This window comes from Pelodiscus sinensis, chromosome 1 (assembly GCF_052426305.1).
Source record: "Pelodiscus sinensis isolate ZL-2025 chromosome 1, ASM5242630v1, whole genome shotgun sequence".
Classification (NCBI taxonomy): domain Eukaryota; kingdom Metazoa; phylum Chordata; order Testudines; family Trionychidae; genus Pelodiscus; species Pelodiscus sinensis.
In genome coordinates, this window is record NC_143052.1 from 47,138,563 (window position 1) to 47,157,125 (window position 18,563).

At 41.0% G+C, this 18,563-nt stretch overlaps 1 protein-coding gene across 1 annotated transcript in view; it reads left to right on the plus strand.

Moving 5' to 3' along the window:
- The window catches only part of ASZ1 (ankyrin repeat, SAM and basic leucine zipper domain containing 1), an 88,745-nt gene that overhangs the window by 23,787 nt on the left and 46,395 nt on the right, over nt 1-18,563 (plus strand). The gene's annotated exons all lie outside the window — the stretch shown is intronic.

Below are 18,563 nucleotides of genomic sequence, written 5' to 3' on the forward strand. Positions count from 1 at the left end.
ATGGCTACAACATTGCCATAGCATTACTTGGTTGTTGTGGGCAGTAGGCATGCTGGCTTTCTCATGCAAGAATCACATTCCGTATAATCAGTGTGATTATACGGAAAAAAATTTCATCAGTTAATTGAGTGTATGCAACTATTAAATTTTTTATGTGGTCATATAAATTGAAGATGAAGAAAATTATATTCTACTGTGGGTTTTACAGTTATATCACATTTAATAATAAAATTACCATGTATACATGATTATAAGCTGAATTTTTTTTGGAAAAAAATCACACTGAAGGGCAAGGGTCAGCTTATGATCGGGTCATTGTGATTCACATTTTTTCCACTGGGGGGGGGGGAAGTGTCAGCAAACTTCAGTTCCCAGCCCAACAGGGCAAACCACTGGTGCTCCAGGATGTTTTTTGAACTTGGAGTGTCTGCAGGCACAGAGCATGTCAGCTCCTATTCACTGCCATTTGCTGTTCCGGGTCAACGGGAGCAGTGGGAAGTGGTGGCCAGCACTTCCCGTCTCAATGCTGCTTCCTCATCTCCCATTGGCTGGGAATGGCAAACAGTAGCCAGTGGGAGCTGAGGAAGAAGCATGGGCCAAGAGACGTGCTGGCCGCCACTTGCGGTTGCTCCTGTTGACCCAGAATGGCTAATGGCAGTGACTAGGAGCTGACAGGCTTTGTGCCTGCAGATGCTCCAGGTATACAAATGTCCCGGCAATCCAGTGGTTCGCCCTGCTGAACAGAGAACTGACCCGGTGCTGTGGACTCTGATGTATTCTAAAAGTTGGAGTCAGAAGAAACACACAAGTTTAGTAAATTTATTTTAATGTACTCTAACAAAAAACTTGTTATAACTCAAAAAATATGTATTCACATACTTTCAAAATTAGTCCATGTTTTAATGTCTCGTATAATTAAAATGCATTTATTTTAAGTCTTAAAACGCTTCAGACTCTGAATCCAATTTCCAATTGGATCCATTTCCAATTCACCAAACAGTTCATTAAACTCAGTTTGTCATAGCTGCTCCTGCATCGTCATTGTAGACAACAGCAATGTCGTCCTCAGACTCAAGATTCCTTATCACCACCCTCCATTGTATCATCAGCAAATATGGCATCGTCTTCAGATCTGTCAAGTGCATTGCTGATGCAGCATTTCCTGAATGAGTTTTCTATCATTTCCAAGGGAATGGACTCCCAAGGATCCTTGACCCATTGGGCAACCAGATTGATTTTAGGCTTCATAAGATACCCCAGGAAATTCATAGTTTTAGGCAAGGTTTTTCTTTTGAGAATAACCGGGTGGAGCTTTGATCCATTGGCCAAACATGATAAAACCACTGTAAAATGGATTTTTTCATAGCCAGAGATTTTTTTCACCAACAGCAGTTACTGTTGTATTGCTCAGAAGATCAAATTTTACTGGTATTTCATCCATATTTCTTCTTTGTGGTAGCTCAAATGCATATGCCTTTTGATGTTTTATAATAAACCTTTGGAAAGGTTCCGTTTTTTTTCTTCAAGGTCTCTTGGCAGAAGGTCTTTTGTGCTATCTTCGTTTGCTGCCAAAGACAGAGACTAAGATGGTTCATGGAGGGCATACATCAACTCACTGATGTAACAAACACTGAAGGCTTTTCTGTCTTGTATTTGTCATTTTTTGACATTTGCAAACCACACAGATGAATTCCAATTCAGGTGACAAGGTACCCATTTTGTCAACATTCAATAACCCAATCATTGAGGTCTTTCTCTAGTTCAGGAAATGAACTGCACATTGCTGGACTTTTTTTTTCTTGCTTCTTGGAATGTCTTTTAGTGTTGGTTTATTTTTTGCCATTCTCTTACCTGCTTCTCATAGATGCAGAATTCACAAGCAGCAGTGCAAATATTGTTTGCTTCCTCATATTCAACAACTTTAAGTTTAAATGCTGCATCATAAGCAGACCATTTTCTTTTCATTTCAGTTGTTCATTTTAAATTCTTGTATGAAAATCTTAGAAAATTTATGGATTTTGTAAAACTTTATAGAGGGATGTCACCTGCTTTATCACTGTCAAATTATAATTGTTGATTTATTTCAAAGAAGCCCTGCAGACTGGCATGTCTGGGGTGATAACAGACTACTTACGTTTTATTAAAGATTTCATCGATTTTCAGATTGTTTAGAGACTTAGGAGGTCCAGTGGTAATCATTCATGAAAAGATCGAATTACTCAGAAGCAGACTGACACCAGTGCCATAGTAGTAGTATTCATTGTATTTTTTGATTGTCTTGTAAGGTCTAGCACTCTGTGGAGTGAGTCAAATTTCATGTGGATATATAAATAAAAATAAAATCTTAACACATTTTATTTAAAGAAGTGTGTCCTGAATTATGTCTACAGCAGGGGTCAGTAAACTTCTGTTCCCAGCCAGATAGGGTAAACAGCATGGGCTGAGGGATCTGGTAGCTGTAGGCATGGAGCCTCTGAGCTCCCATTGGCTGCTGTTCACTGTTCCCAGCCAATGGGAGCTGAGGCTCCGTGCCCGCAGCCAGCACGTCCCTCAGCCAGTATTGACACTGACAAGCTGGGACTGGAAGTTTGTACACCGTTGATATAGAGTCGACTTATACAGGTCATTGACTTTTTAACATTTTTTTTTCTGTAAGTTGGGGTGTCTACTCATGAATGAACAGGCTTATGTTCAAGTATACAGGCAGTCCCCGGGTTACGTACAAGATAGGGACTGTAGGTTTGTTCTTAAGTTGAATCTGTATGTAAGTCGGAACTGGGGTCCAGATTCAGCCGCTGCTGAAACTGATTAGTTTCAACAGCAGCTGAATCTGGACGCCAGTTCCGACTTACATACAGATTCAACTTAAGAACCCCAGGCGTCCCCAAGTCAGCTGCTGCTGAAACTGATCAGCGGCTGATTCCAGGAACCCCGGGGCAGAGCAACTCTGCCTCGGGCTTCCTGTAGTCAGCACTGGTCAGTTTCAGCAGCGGCTGACTTGGGGACGCTTGGGGCAGAGCAACTTGGGTGCTGCTGGGTTGTTCCAGTAGTGCCGCTCCTCGGCGCTACTGGACCAACCCAGCAGCACCCAAGCTGCTGTACCCCAGGCATCCTGATTCAGCCGCTGCTGAAACTGACCAGCAGTGGCTGAATCAGGACACCTGGGGCAGAGCAGCTGGGGTGCTGCCGGGTTGGTCCAGTAGCGCCCAGAGCGGCACTACGGGACCAACCGGCAGCGCCCCAGCTGCTGTACCACAGGCGTCTGGAGCAAAGCCGCGGAGCACGGGGGCAGCGGGACAGCCCAGATGCGCCGTGGCTGTCCTGCTGCCCTCGGGCTCCGCGGCTTTGCTCTGCTTTGCTCCCCGTCTCCCTGGTCTGCAGGCCAAGGGGACGGGGAGCAAAGCCGCGGAACACGCGGGCAGCGGACAGCCCAGACGCTTCTGGGCTGTCCGCTGCCCGTGTGCTCCTCCGCTTTGCTGCCTCTCCCTGGTCTGCTGGAGACCAGGGAGACGGGCCCCGTTCGTAACTGCGGATCCGACATAAGTTGGATCCGCGTAACTCAGGGACTGCCTGTATATGGTAACTGAAAGTATCTCATTGTCTTCCTTCCTCCATCCTGTGTTGTATAAGGACAAGACAGTAAATTAAATGTTCAAATTAATTTCCGCTCTGTTTTCAGGCTCTGTATGCCTGGAGATTTTTGTTCTAATTCTTTGTTACTTTTTCAGACATGTATGCATTTTGTAAAGAAAAGATATATATTTTTTATAAAATAACTTGGATAACACACCCAGGTTGGGAAATGCCTTAATTAAGGTTTCAGTTTGCCCCTTACATGTATGCATTGTAATCAATGTGAGAGACGCCTGGGGTTGTCCTCTCTTCTCAGGGCAGCCTGCATACTTAACCCCTCAACTGTAGCCCTTCTCCAGAATGATTTAAATGAAGAAAAACAAAACTTATTTGAGTTATGGACACAAGCAACACCAGTTAAATCTTCTGGTGAGGTGTATTTAAAAAACAAAAACATGATCCAGGTTTCAGTGGAGAATGCTGTTGCACTACATCAATTGACAGCAAAATGTGCCAGGAAGCATTCCAGTTCTGGAAGTATTATGGTCTTCATATAGCTTATCTTTGCTAGGTGTCTGTCTTGTTAATTAGCTATAAGTGTCTAACATTAATGTTCCCTGAAGGGTTCTTGCCTTCATAGGATACATCTCAATCTGTGAGCTGCCCAAAAGAAGAAATATCAAATTCACTAATTCAGTTCCAGAAAGGGAGCAAAATTATGCCTTTTTAATGGATTTGTGCAAGAAAAGACTCAAGGTTTTCTCTCCAATACAAAATGCACACTCTATTTCAGTTCATTGTTGCCTTTTAGACTGAAATAAGTAGTTATCACATACGGATATGCTCTAGTTATTACTAGCCTTATCTAGGTGGATTCCTCAATTTTTCATAAAACTAATTTTTAATATGCTAGTTACTTTTTAGCTTGTCTTGGAAATCAATATATAAGATCCTTGTATTAATGACTACTTTGTCATACTGTTCAGTCTCAGCTTTTGTTGTTGGTATATTTTAAAATCTATTTCCTAGATACTGAATTATAAAACATTTCTGTACTTAGAAGTAGTACTTGCTAGGCATTCCAAATGATATATGTCTATCTTGGTGTTGCATATGGTTTCTGTTCATTAAAAATATATTCCTCGGTGCCAAAAAAAAAAAAAAAAAACTTTTCATTGATCTAAAATTAAGCTGCAATATGGAAGGTTTTTTAAAAAAGAAAAAAGGCCTTGACATACAGCTATTGAAAACCTGAAAAGTCAGTTACATTTACACTTAATCTAAAAGCTAACATAGAAAGTGTGGAAATGCACAGTCCAAGTCTCTCAAAACACTTTAACATTGCCTTCTATCCTGTACACTTGCTGCACTGTGCATGTAAGATGAAAAGATATTTTGACAGAGTTCTTGGGGTGTGGGTTAAGATGACATCTTAAATTTTATTAAATCCTCTTTCTTTTTGTGGTTTGTCTTTGGAATCAAGGAATATAGTCTAATAGCCTATCGCCGTTCCCTTGGGCTCAGACAATCTACTGTTGTCATAGTCCCATTTGTAGTAACGAATTGTTACATTTGAAACTCCATTTGATTTCAAGAATTACACAGGTGACTGAGTTCCGTGTAGAAATAGAAAAGCTTGTTACCTTTTCTTCAGTCTCCAGTACTACTACGGATTCTTGAATATAGTTGCATGCAATCCTGACTTCTTTTCTGCCATCAGCTGTTCTTCCAAAAATAGATACAAATATGATCTTTAAAGATCTCTGCCATAGGTGCAACCTAGTGCAAAACAATTTACGGAGTAACTTTATATGGAAGGCCTCTAGAACCACCTGAACGGTAGTGTCTCTCTAGTACGAACTCCCTGTTTGATGTCTCTTACTAGATCATGACACAGTGGTTCCTCAAGCAGTTCCTGCAGAGATCTGAGGAACCACTATGGATCATGTGGCCACCACTCCAATCCTGACTTAACCAATTTTCAGTAGCTCATCTCATCTGCATAGGAGTTCAGGAAGTTAAATGAAATGGACATCACGAAAATGCCCTCAAAGGACAGCACATTGAAATCCTTGCAGAATGCTTTCCCTTCCCCTCTCTGGCCTTGCAGAAGGAAAGACTCGTGGCTTTATGTTTAAGGCAAAGGAAAGATGGGTCACAGTCACAAGATTATTTGCCTTGGCCAAGATACATCATGATTACATACAGCTTTAATTTGCTGTTTTTTTGCTTATAAAAGATTTCTTAAAATAAAAATATCTTGATTGGTTGGTAACTTGTTTGTGGGGGCTCATGAAAGAATTTGAACAAGAATACAAAATAGTCTGTATAGTAATACATTAAACCAAATTTGGGGAGCGTGTTCTATTAGTTTGGAGGAAATTGAGTCATAGACAAATATACCGATAGGAAATGGATCTGTCAAATGACTCCCTGATGGAAATTATAACTAACTAAATCAAGAAATTTCATATCTCCTCTCATGGAATCAGATGCAGTGGTTTTAATGGAGAACTTCTGAGTAGATGCTTCCACTTTAGGACTTTCCAGGAGAAAAACCTTTCCAGTTGGAAAAGTTTTAAGTGGGGTAGATAAAAATCAATCTTTTTATATATATGGATATAGATATCCCCAAAATCAGATTTTTTTTATTTGGGTTTTTTATTTAAATGTTTTATTTTTAAGTTCTCAATATAATATTTAATTTATCATTTTAAAAAGTTACATTTAAATTGTGCCGCAAACGTGCTCTATTCTGTCCAACCTACCATCCAGCTCTTGCTTTATATGACAATTGGCAAAATGGGTCTCTGGAATTTTTATGTATGTGATGAATATTACTGAGATTCATCTAGCATTTTCTGGTATCTTGTGTTTTTAAGTCTCAGAAAGATAAGATAAACTTTCAGGTTTTGGTGTATGCATTACAATTAATTCTTTTGTTCTTTTTTGCAAAACTGTAAAAACTGTTGCCTATCGTTAGCATTTTCCTGAACAATGTATTGTGTGTTTCATTAATATATAATGGCCCACAACTCGTGTTCAGCTTGCAAGTTAGTTTTTTGGTAGCAAGTTTGCAAAACTCCCAACACCTCATTCTGTCATTCACTAGTTCCTTTAATAGACTTGTTAATACATCTCACTTGAGGATGTCAATTTATAGATAAATAACTTAATGAGTATGCGAAATTTAGTTATGAACCGCATAACATCCAAGATGCACACTTTTACCCTGATACTGTTCATTGGTATCTGTCTGAAAAAGGAATAAAATATCAACCAGTTCAAGAGATTTAACATCTAAGATCTAGAATTTTAAAATAAACTCCTTGAGATAGAGACCCTCTTTATTCTGTGTTTGCATAGTACCTAAAACACTGGGGTCTTGATCCGTTACTGTGGTTCTTACTTGCTACTTCAGTACAAATAATTATATCAAACTGGAGAAATGAAATTCAATAAGGATAAATGCAAAGTATTCCATTTAGAAAGGAATGATCAATTGCACACAATATTGGAAATAACATCTTAGGAAGGAGTCAGGGACTGCAGAAAGGGATCTAGGGACCTCAGTATGAGAGAACAGTGTGGAAAAAAAAAGAGCAAGCATCGTTCTAGGAGATATGAGCAGAAATGTTTTAAGAAATGAGAAATAATTTTTCCACTCCGCACAGATTAAGCCTCAAATGGAGTATTGGGTCAAGTTCTAGGCACTGCATTTCAGTTAAGATGTGTACAAATTAGAAACAGTCCAGAAGAGCAACAAAAAATGATTTAAAGTCTAGAAAACATGATCTATGAAGGAAGAGTGAAAGAACTGGTTTTGAAGTCTAGAAAAGAGGCCCCTTCTCAGTCTTCTAACAGCGTTCACATTTCTAAAAGGTTGTTTGTAAGGAGGAGAGAGAAAATTTATTCTCAGCTTCTGATTGATAGAACAAGAATGGATTTAAATTGCAGTAAGGGAGGTTTAATTTAGTAAAAACTGTCAGGATGGTTAAGCACTGGAATAAGTTACTGAGGGAGATTTGTGGAATTTTCATCACTGGAGATAAGAGCAGGTTAGACCAGCAGTGGGCAATAAAAATGACAGCCCACCAGAATTAGACCCTGGTGGGCTGCCACTGCTATATTTACCTGTGCCTCCACAGATATCAGGCAGTTGCAGCTCTCATTGGCTACAAATCGCCGTTCACAACCAGTAGGAGCAGTGGGAAGCAGCGCGGACCAGGGTCCCACTTCCCTCCACTCCCATTAACTGCAAATGGTGATTTGCCGCCAACGAGACCTGTGAATGGCTGATACCTGTGCAGGCACAGGTAAACATAGAGGTGGGTGCCCACTAGTAGCCAGTCCTGTGGACTGGATCTGACCTGCTGGCCGGAATTTGCTCACTCTTAGTCTGCCCATCCCTGATCTAATCTGCAGCCCTCAGATTGTATGTGGCCCATTATGGTTATCTGATTGCAGGCCATGAGATTTTCCTGACATTGACTGTCTTCAGGCACTGCCTCCCACAGGTCCCAGTGGTTGCAGTTCTTTTTCAGGTTAGGCTCCACTCAAGTATTAGGATCTCCATGTCTGTGCACGTATATTTAAGTGGACCTATTAGAGATGTCCACTGGATAGCTGTTATCTTATAAGCGACTGCTTGTCAATTAACATTCTGGTTAACCGCATCGCTTTCCCCACCCCTCTCCTGTGTGCTTTGCATTTAAAACTCAGATTGGCAGCCAGCCCATCTGGGTTTTAAATGAAGAGCATGCGAGGGAGCCTCCTGCCACCCCTGTCCCAGGAGGCCTGAGTGGCTCCACCTGCTACCCCACACTGCTGCCTCTCTAGCAGAGAGGCAGCAGTGTGGGGTGGCAGGGGGCTCCCTGGGAGTAGAGGTGGGAGCACACTGGCTGATGGCCTGGTTGGGAGCAGGGGCATTTTAAAGTAACGCTGTAACTGCTAAAAATTGTTGTGGCTACACAATTACTAAAATAAACTGTATCTAACACCCCTAATGCTTATATGCATTCATAAATTGGGTGACATCAAACTAGCCCATATGCAGGCACAAATATGTACACATTTTAAAACAATTTTGAGGATGACTAAAAATGTTTGTGTTCCTTAATATTCTGATTTGAAAGTTTGTTAAATGTGATGTTTCTTGGGGGCTGATGCTTGGCTGATGGTATGGGGAAGCTTTCATTAAGAAATTGCTCAATTTGCTAGGTGTTTTTCCAGGTTGCTTGGTTAATGTGCAAGTTTTAGAAGAAATTGCATAACACTTTAATTTTAGTAGAAAACATTTATTGCTACTGATAAGATAGACGCAAGTCCGCACTACCATATAGTAATTTCAGAGGCCTTGACATTATCATTGTATGATCGTTAACTTAGTCAGATGGCAAACAGCGCACATTTCAGTAATGGTAAATAGCCTGGGAAAAGTACATTTTTAATCAGATCATAAATTTAACCATAAATAGCACTGTAGCAGAGATGTAGAGCAATTAACATTTAATATTGTATTGCAGTGAAGATCTTTGATCTACTGAAGTCAGCCAATTTTTACATTATATTTAATTAATGACCCTTTTAGTGTTCCTTATTCTATAGGTATGAACCCAGGACAAAGTGACAAACATTTTATTAATATAATTTCTGAAACACCTAGTGTGGGGCATTTTACGGCAATACAATGAGGATAAAATACTAAAAATTGGAAGGAAAATGCATCCACTTAAATACCATGTACAAATAGTGTCCCCAAACCCAAAATAAATTTTTTTGGGAAAAAATGTTCAAAATAGGAATGTATGGAAATAGTTGACTACCTCTGCTTACCAGGTAGTCAAGTCAACTACTTGCTGCCTCTGTGTCAGAGGCAGCAGCGGAAGGGGAGCCAGCTTTAAAAGCTGGTTCCCTCCAGCACCCTCTCTTCAGGGGTGAGTGGGCAGAGCTGGTGCGAGCCGGGACTCTTCAGTCCTGCTCACGCCGCCCCCAGAACTAACCCCGCTGCTGCTGCTATGCGCTCAGCTCCTACTACATTTAAACTGCAGAGTTGTGGCAGGATAGCAAGCACCCCTCTTTCCCCTTCTGAAATTCCATTGACTAATCTATTACTTATTAACCGCAATTTAACATTCCTAGTTGAAAATATATAAAGGGGAGCCCAAGGAGATTGGGCTAATGAGACCTGGAGAGAGTCTTTAAATGTGGATAGTGAGGTCAGCTTTTCTGGCTTTCTCTGAGAAACTATTTCATGCTTTCAGAATGAATATTCAAGGGACCTTCATGTTGACTGAACCATGAGACTAACAGACCCACTCCTCCTTACCATAATTTCTGGGCAGAATGAAAAGGGTAGGTGGCCTGATTTTTTTTCATAGGTGATAGTCACGACGTGCAACTCACATTGATATTAGAGGAAGAAAGTCTAAAAAAGATGCAGTTGAACTGTATCTATAATTATTAAAAATAACTACACCTTCCAGTGAAAAATGAACAATAGAAAGCATGTCAGTGGTTTCTTTCTCTTCTTGCCAGAAAGGCCAGGATTATTGTTTAACATAATATGTGTTGGATGCCTTGGTGTTGATTCAGTTAGCTGTAGTCAGGGCAGTATGCAAACATAAATTAATAGTTGTACCAAAGCCTATTCAAACATACAATTTAAAAGCATTTTGACACTTAAAAATGTTGCTTGTTTTACTAGGCCAGCAGTTCATGTGTGACTGAAAGAAGCGACTAGTCGACTATCTGATAAGTATAGTTGACTAGTGATGCGACTAATCGCTCTCCCCCCCCCCCCCCCCCCACACACACACCTTGCTTCCTCTATCAGAGAAAGGCAGCAAGGGGGAGAAGTAGGAGCTGGTGCTGGGGGGAGCCAGGTTAAAAGCCATTTCCCCCCAGCACTACCTTCATGGGGGGCAGGGGAGGTAGAGGCACTGCAGTAATGAAGCGAGCGGGGACTGAAGCAGTCTCCACTTTCACTGGTTCTGCTGTGATTCTGCTTTTGAAATATACAAGAGCCTCAGTGAGGATCTTGTACATTTCAAAGGTTCAGGTGCCACAGGGAATGCGGGGCCAGAAAGAGCTCTCCCACTGGTCCCGTGTTCCCTATGGGGCTTCCTTTTGAAATGGCATACATTTCAAAGACTTAGGTGCCACAGGGAGTGCTCCTTTTGAAATGTATGAGAGCCCTACTAGGGCTCTTGTACATTTCAAAGGCTCAGGCATGGCAGGGAGGGAGCGTGGGGCTAGTCCTCCACTGGCCCTGCACTCCCTGCAGGGCTTCCACTTTTGAACTGCAGCAAGAGCATGGCAGGGCTAGGGTAATGTGGATGTCCTGGCCCTGGTCCAATTTTGCAGTTGCTGGGGCCCTCCCCTGGAGCCTCAAACCTCCCCTGCTGCAGTGCATGTGGCCCTGGATCAGTATTCCGTGTAACTTGAGCATTTGGAAATCCACCCAGGAGAGATTCAGATGCCTCCCATTTGATTAGAGGAGCACCCACAGTCAGCAGCACATCACGTCCATATTGGTGCACATAAAAAAATTCATTCTGGTTGGGGTGGGGAAAATTAGAGGGGACACTGCTGGTGAAGTACAAGTTTAAAAGTTAACTTGCTGGTCAATAATATGGTGAAAAGTATGTGGTAACATTGTATGTGACATTATTAATTCCTTTATGATAGCACAGGTACAAACCCTGACTAGGTTAAAAATTGTTAAAGAGGTCTGGTCTGTCCTAAACAAAAAATGTGTTGACTTTAGTTTGCATATAAGTAGGAAACAGAGTCCTTGAGACACCAAAAGGGGGAAATGGCAGAAAAGAAGGCATGTCTGCAATTCAGCATGTACAGGGGAGAAGAAAGAGCATAGAGCCACCTTCTTGATCAGTCTCTTCTCTTTGAATCCATTATGCTTAGAGGAGTAATACCAGAAAAATCCACTCAAACAGTGACTGGACTATAAAGGTGAGGGGACAAACACCCCAACGTGCGTATCCCTTTTTTTTAACCTAATGGGACAAAAGAATCAGCTCTTTGACTTTAGGGACAATCCTGACCTGAATATTTTGTCAGCAATGTTGCTGGGAACCTGTGGCATGAATTTTACCTTGAACAAAGTTTAGGTTCAGTATTAGCTACTAGAAGCGTTTTCTTTTTCTCATGTAACAATTTTTTACTTTAAGTACCAGTATAAGGTTTTAGTTTATTTTTTGTAGTTAAACTTCCTATTTCTAATCAAAACTAATCCAGTATTGTGTTTAAACTGGATTGTTTGGTAGGTGTAGTTGAAGTACTGAAGTGCTGAATATTCATCTCTTACATGAGAGAGCTGGACAATACAGAACACAGCTTTTGGGGAAAATTCAGGACTTGGAGTTTGTTGGGGCCACCCTGCAAGTAGTAGCCATGGCTGGTGGAAGCCAGATGGTGACTGCTCAGTGGCTGATGCACTGTTAGGATTTCTGGGCCATGTCTCATATAGTGCCTTTACAGACATTGTACAGGATCACTGCTTACTCAGCTGAAGTTTGTCTAACAGTGCCTAATACCAGCTGCTTCAACGGGGATGAACAGATGGAGCAATCGAAATAATTCATCCCCTCTTGTCCGGTCTCAGTATCTGGCAGAGACCTGACCGTCTTAATAGTCTTGAGGGACCTTTTTTTTTTCCACGATCTTATCTAATTCTTTTAAAATCCACTTGTATTTTTTACCTTCAGAACATCCCTTGATGATGCAATCCACAGGTTGACTGTGTATTGTCATAATGGGGATGTGAGAAATTTATGTTGAAAACACAGTGTGAAGTAATGTTTTTGTGGAGAAGACTTTTTCTTTTGTGTGTCACTTCATTGTTGTGTGTACCACCCAGAGCTGTCCCATCCATAGGATGATTTGGGGCTGCTGTCCTAGGACCTGCACTTTCAGGGGGAGTAGGGTCCTTTGGGGCCAGGGCAGCATGGAGCATTACCAGAGGGCCTGGTGTCTGAGAGATTCCCTTTGTTTGTTTGTGTCCACCTTTTCCACCCCTCTTCCCTGTCCCTCTTGAGGGACAATTCTCATGAGACAGTTCTTCAGTGGGATGTCCAGTCTCTCATCTTAGTGAGAGCCACAAGGAAGTTCCTCTGTACTTCAGGAGGCAAGTTTTTCCCCTACTATTTTCTTATACTCAAAGTAAATGGTGTTTGCTTTCTCATCAATTCTGATTACAAAACACAGCATCAAGCTGCCTATGCTGTCCCTTCACTACTTACTAGTCCTGTTTATTAGCTGTGACATCTTGAGACATGAGGTACCAATGTCCATTTGCAGAATCTGAAACTTGTATTCCTTCTGCAAGTTGGAGGCTTAGGTAGCTGTTTTTTCAACTATCCTAAAATGTGAGATTAGCCCCAACAGGGGTTCTTGAGTTTCCAGGGCATACGGTCATCCTTGTAAGACTCATGATCATTGGTACTCTTCCCAGTAGGCACCACCTTAACTTCTGTATTGTGTGATTAAGACTTTTATTTTAGACCTCCCAATTGGGATCTGAACAGGAGTTTAGCAGAGATCACCTCTCAGGGAGCCTCAGAAGTTCTGTGAAGAAGAGTAGTTGTTCTAGCAACCAGATTCATTGTCAATCCATGGCTTTCTTTTCTTTCTCTCTCAATGAGGCAGTGGCACCAGCCTCACCATCAGATGACTACTGACAATTTTGGGACCACCTAGAGAGCAAAATGGAAGCTATCCAGATTCTCCTGGAGGAAATTCATGACCCTACCCACAAGCTTCTGCACATACTCCAGACAATAAGATTTAGCAAAGTGGTGCTTCTTCTCAACAAGATTGCACTGATACTGGCCAAGAGGATTTGGCACACTCCAGCAACCTGACTCCAAGAAGGATGGACAAAAGGTACTTTGTTCCAGCTAAGGAAGTAGAATATTTGTTTTCCCAACCTGTTCCAAATTCCTTTGTGATCCATGAAGTCATTGAACACAACAGACTGCACCAGCCCCCTTGTTCAGTCCTTCTTGCAATGATTTCAAACCAATGGATCTTCTCTGAAGTGTCTTTTGTGCCAGCATACAGTTTTATATAGTTAATTTTTAGGCACTGATGTGTAAATATGACTTTATTAATTATGTTAAATTGTCTGAATTCATTAGCAAGCTTCCAGAGATCTTATTTTCAGGCCCTTCTCAATGAAGGAAAGCTGATAGATCATCCCTCTAGGCATTGTTAGATTTAGCAGCTACTGCATTGTATTCCATGGTGACTTCAGTTGTCATGAGGTAGGCTTCGTTGTTTCACTCCTCTGGGTTTCCCAGTGAAGTTGAAGCTATTGTGGAGGATCTCTCGTCAAGGGTAATAGTCTGTACAACGAGAAACCAGTTGCACACTTTCAGAGGTTACCAGAAAGTCCTCCACTGTTTGGGTATGTATCCCTCAGCACCTTGGATAAAGTACTCTAAGCCACCTTCAAATTGACATGGTCATGCTCATCAAAAGAGACTGAACCTCCTAGAAAACATAAAGCGTACAGTGCAGCAGGCAGAATGCACTGCCATCATTCTCCCCTCAGCCTCCTGCCAAAACATTAATTTGATGTGATTTTTGAGAGCCACCAATCTCCATGCTGCCAGACACACTCATCCCCTTTGGTGGCCTCCACATGTGGTGGAGATGATCTTCACCAGCTATGCTTACTGAATTTCTTTTCATCCCTACATCAACCCCTCTCCTCACATTTCCCATCCTTCTTCAGGGATACTTCTCATAAGAGGACTCTCGGGAGGTAGATTTCCATTGCTGGAAATTAAAGAAAAAAAGATTGAGTGTTTTTTCTCCAAAAGATAAGATCTAAAATTTGTGGTTGGGGATTTTCAGTGGCATGTTATACATGAGATCAGACTCTATGACCTTGGAAATTATGAAGCATTTCTCCATCTGGTGCGCAGCATTCTGTATCTGCTAAGGACTCTGAGATCCCTGCATCTTGGAGTATCTCCTGTTCCTGAAGACACCCACCCTATGACCAAGATATTTTTGAAGGGATGTCATCAGAACCTTTACTTTAGTATTGACAGAAACTCCTAATTGGGATCTTAATCTGGTATTGTCATCACTCCTGAATCCACCGTGATAAATCAGGGTCCAAACACCTTCAGGGTCCTGAATCCCAAAGAGTGAGCAGTTGAATCAATTATATACAATGTTATGTCTTTTATGAAAGCGTTAATGTTCTAAACTTAATGGTCCTGATCTGTGGCTTGTAATTTTCTAAACCAGAAGTTCTTAAAATGTGGTCCACAAGCTCCATTCAGGTGGCCATATATGGTTCCTTCAAAGGTTCCAACATTGGAAGGCTTTCTGTATGAAAATGAGCTGAGTCTTGTACAAAAATATATCTATATATATTCAAAGATCATTTTGTTGCTCTTAGCAGCAGCAGAATTACTTTCCCAGTAGATGCGGAAAGTAGTAGATATAGAACTACTTTCCAAGCAGTTAGAGAGATAATCCTTTTGGATTTGAAATCAGTGAGCTGCCCTCTGGCTTTTTGAATAAGGCACAAGAGTGCTTGTTGGAACTTTCTTACGACAAAACATTACGGTTGGAATTTAAGACCTTTCCATAATTGAGTTTTGAATTCAAAGAACTGGAGACTAACCGGAATTTGCAGACTGTGTATTTTCTAATACCATTTGCTACTGACTACCTATGCAAGACAAGATTTCATCACTTACTGCCTTCAAGTCCAAATACAGAAAGAGGATGAATGCTCAACTTGACCTGCCCAGCTTCCATGAACTTTGCTCACAAAAACAGGCAGATCCATCACATTCAAAGGTATGACTACTGTGATAGGGTCAGGCTTAGAGGCCTGCAGGTAAATAATAGAAAGCAAATATATTAGCCCCAGATTAAATAGGTCTCCTTTCCCGGGGAAAAGTAAAAAGGGATCGTTCAGAACAATCAGGTATTTGTCAGAATCAGGTAAGGCAAAAAGACCAATTGAGATACCTGAAGTCAATCAGTAATTTTCTAGAACCAATTAAGACAAACTCATTAGGACACCTTGAGCCAATTAAGAACAGCTAGTATGGTTAAAGACAACTCTTTTGTTAGCTCATTGTGAACACAAGAAGCTGGGGCTAAGAAGGCACTGTGGAAGGTGAGTTGACCTGGATAGTGGAATGCACCATAGGAGAAGGACTAATTTGGAAAAGTCTGTCCTGTCTCTGAACTATTTGGAGGGGCAGCAGAGATTATGGGTTTCCTCTCTTTTCCCAGTGCTGGCCAATGATGAAGCAAGTAAATAAACAGCAAGTTTGTGCCCCAGGAAAAGTGCATAAATCAAGGGATGCTATGAGCCTCTGAGGCGAGCAGTCTGCCTGAAAGTGCAGGACCCACTAAGGCAGAGAAGGAACTTGGTCACACTACTGATATTAAAATGAGTTGTGTGTGCTTTTATTTTTAGAACAAAAGAACATTTATTACTAAGTATTTTTATATAGCGCTTTTATCCAAAGCACTTTACAATAGCTAGCTACCCATGCTAACAATATTTGAAAAGATCATTAAGTGGTTTGCTGAGACTGTCAGCAATTTTCAAGTGGTCCGTGGGAAAAAAAGTTTGACAATCACTGCTCTAAACTTAATGGTTGTTAAACTCATAAACAGACTATATAGATATTATGTATTTGTGTATATTGAAAGCTATATTCCCTATTTGTCATGCAAGTGGGCAAGGAGAGGCTATTTCCTTAGCCAGGTGAAACTAACTACTAGGACCTAGTGTGGTTCAGCACAGGATGAGACAAGTTCATCCCAAAGTTTCTCTCCAATTTTCATCTGTATCAAACCACTAAATCTACCTGTTTTCAGTACGAACCCTCACATTACAGAGCAGGCAAGAAGCCCCATTTTCTGGACATCCATAGACCACTGGCTTTTTAGCAGCAAAGGACAGAGACTTTTAGGAAGTCTTTGAGATTATTTTTCTACCACTAAGGGTGCATCTACACGGCACTCTAAACTCGAAATAAAATATACAATTTGTACTACACAAATTGCGTATCTTATCTCAAATCTGTTTCAAAATAACACACTATTTTGAGCCATTTCTTAACTCTCGTGCAATGAGGTTTACTGGGATGACAAGATAGTGCACCTGTTGTTTTGAAAAATATTTTGAAATAACGGGTGGCTTGTATAGATATGGGGTAACTATTCCGAAATAGCCGTACAGTGTAGATATAGAGTCAGAAAAGGAGAGCATTCTCATCTCACAGATTCTTGATGGATTTTGGATTGCATTCTGCTTTATGAACAAATGGAAACTCTTTCCCTTGAGGTGTGAAGGTCCATTTAATCAGAGCACAAGCTATATCCATGGCATCTCTATAGGTTTTACCATTCATAGAAATTTGTAGAGCTCCAACAAGGAGCTCAGTACACATCTGTGCTAGATGTGGCTCTCAGGTGTAGGCTGCTTCTGCAAATTCATCCTTTGGTAAAGTGATGCTGTGGACTCCTTGTCTATGAATAGTACTTGTGAGTCACCCAAAGTGACTCGCCATAAGTACTATCACTCAAAAAAAAGGTTACACTTTTGGTAACAAATTATTTGAAGCCATTGATTCCGTATGAATAGTCTATTACCTGGTCTCCTTTCTCTCTGTTTCAGATGCTTCTTAGATGAATTGGGAAGAGTAGGAACAAGATGCAGTTGGTCCATCTGCTGCCCCTTTGGTTCAGAATACTAAGGGTGTGTCTAGACTACATGGCTCCCTCAACGGAGCCAAGTAGATGAGTTTACTAGACATAGCAAAATGAAGCGGCAATTTAAATAATCGCCACTTCATTTACATAAAAATGGCCGCCACACTGTGCTGATCAGCTCATTGTCGGCACAGCACGGTAGTCTAGACGGGGATGAGCTGACCCCAGAACCCTTTGTCGTCAGATCCTTTATGCCTCGTCCTGCTGGGCCAAATCCTCTTCTCTCCCCTAGAGAAGGCACAGAGATGGAGTAACTAGCCCCCTGCACAGCAGTGCAGACACTGAACCACTTCAGTTCTGGGAGGATGCAGTTCTAGGGCACAACACCAAAAAAATGAATCAAAGCCCCAAATCCATTTTTCTCTCTGTAAAAGTTTTATACTGTGAAAGCCCATCAGGTAAGCTCCCTTTATCAATGAAAGAGAGAGATCCACAGTGATTGCTTCCTCCAGTTTCCAATCATTTACACTGGGTCTCATAAAATGTATTTTATTAAGTATGAAAAGTAGGATTAAAGTGGCTGCAAGTAAAAACAGATCAAGTAACTTAAAATTGATACAAAACACATAGCATATAGTTCTAATTCACTAAAACTTATCACATGCAAATTCTTACCCAAAACAGCAATTCTTAATTCAGGTCTAAGTTTCAAATCAGAGTTAAAATCTCTTATTAGGATTTGAGTCTCCAGCACCTCAAAAGTTTTTTTTTTTTGTTTCCACAGTGTGTGCCAGGTAGTTTCAAAAGCCAGTTGAAGACCAAAGATGTTGCTTAAAAAGACTTTCCCCCAGGGAAGGAATCCTTTGTTTGGTATTACCCCTTCCCATTGAAAAACACTAGGTTCATCGTGAATTCCAGTACCAAGTGGTATGGTCAGCTGTCTTCCTAGAACCAGCCACCACTTGGACTTACAGGACAAACAAGGATGTTTACATATCGTTGAGTTGACCACCAACTCATTAGGCTTCTGGAACACAAGTAATGGCTCTCATCATATTTAAAATTATAAATAAATTCACATTTCATATTTCTAACTTCACATAAGGATATTCTGATCCAACAGATTGTAATATTAAAATCAGTAGGTTACAAGAGGTATTTTGATTAAAACATCTTAGTTATGCATATTCATAAGCCAATTTTCATAAAGCATGGGGGTACCATCACATCCATGCCTGAAGAGAAATTTTTGACCCTCTTAGTTGTGTAACTGT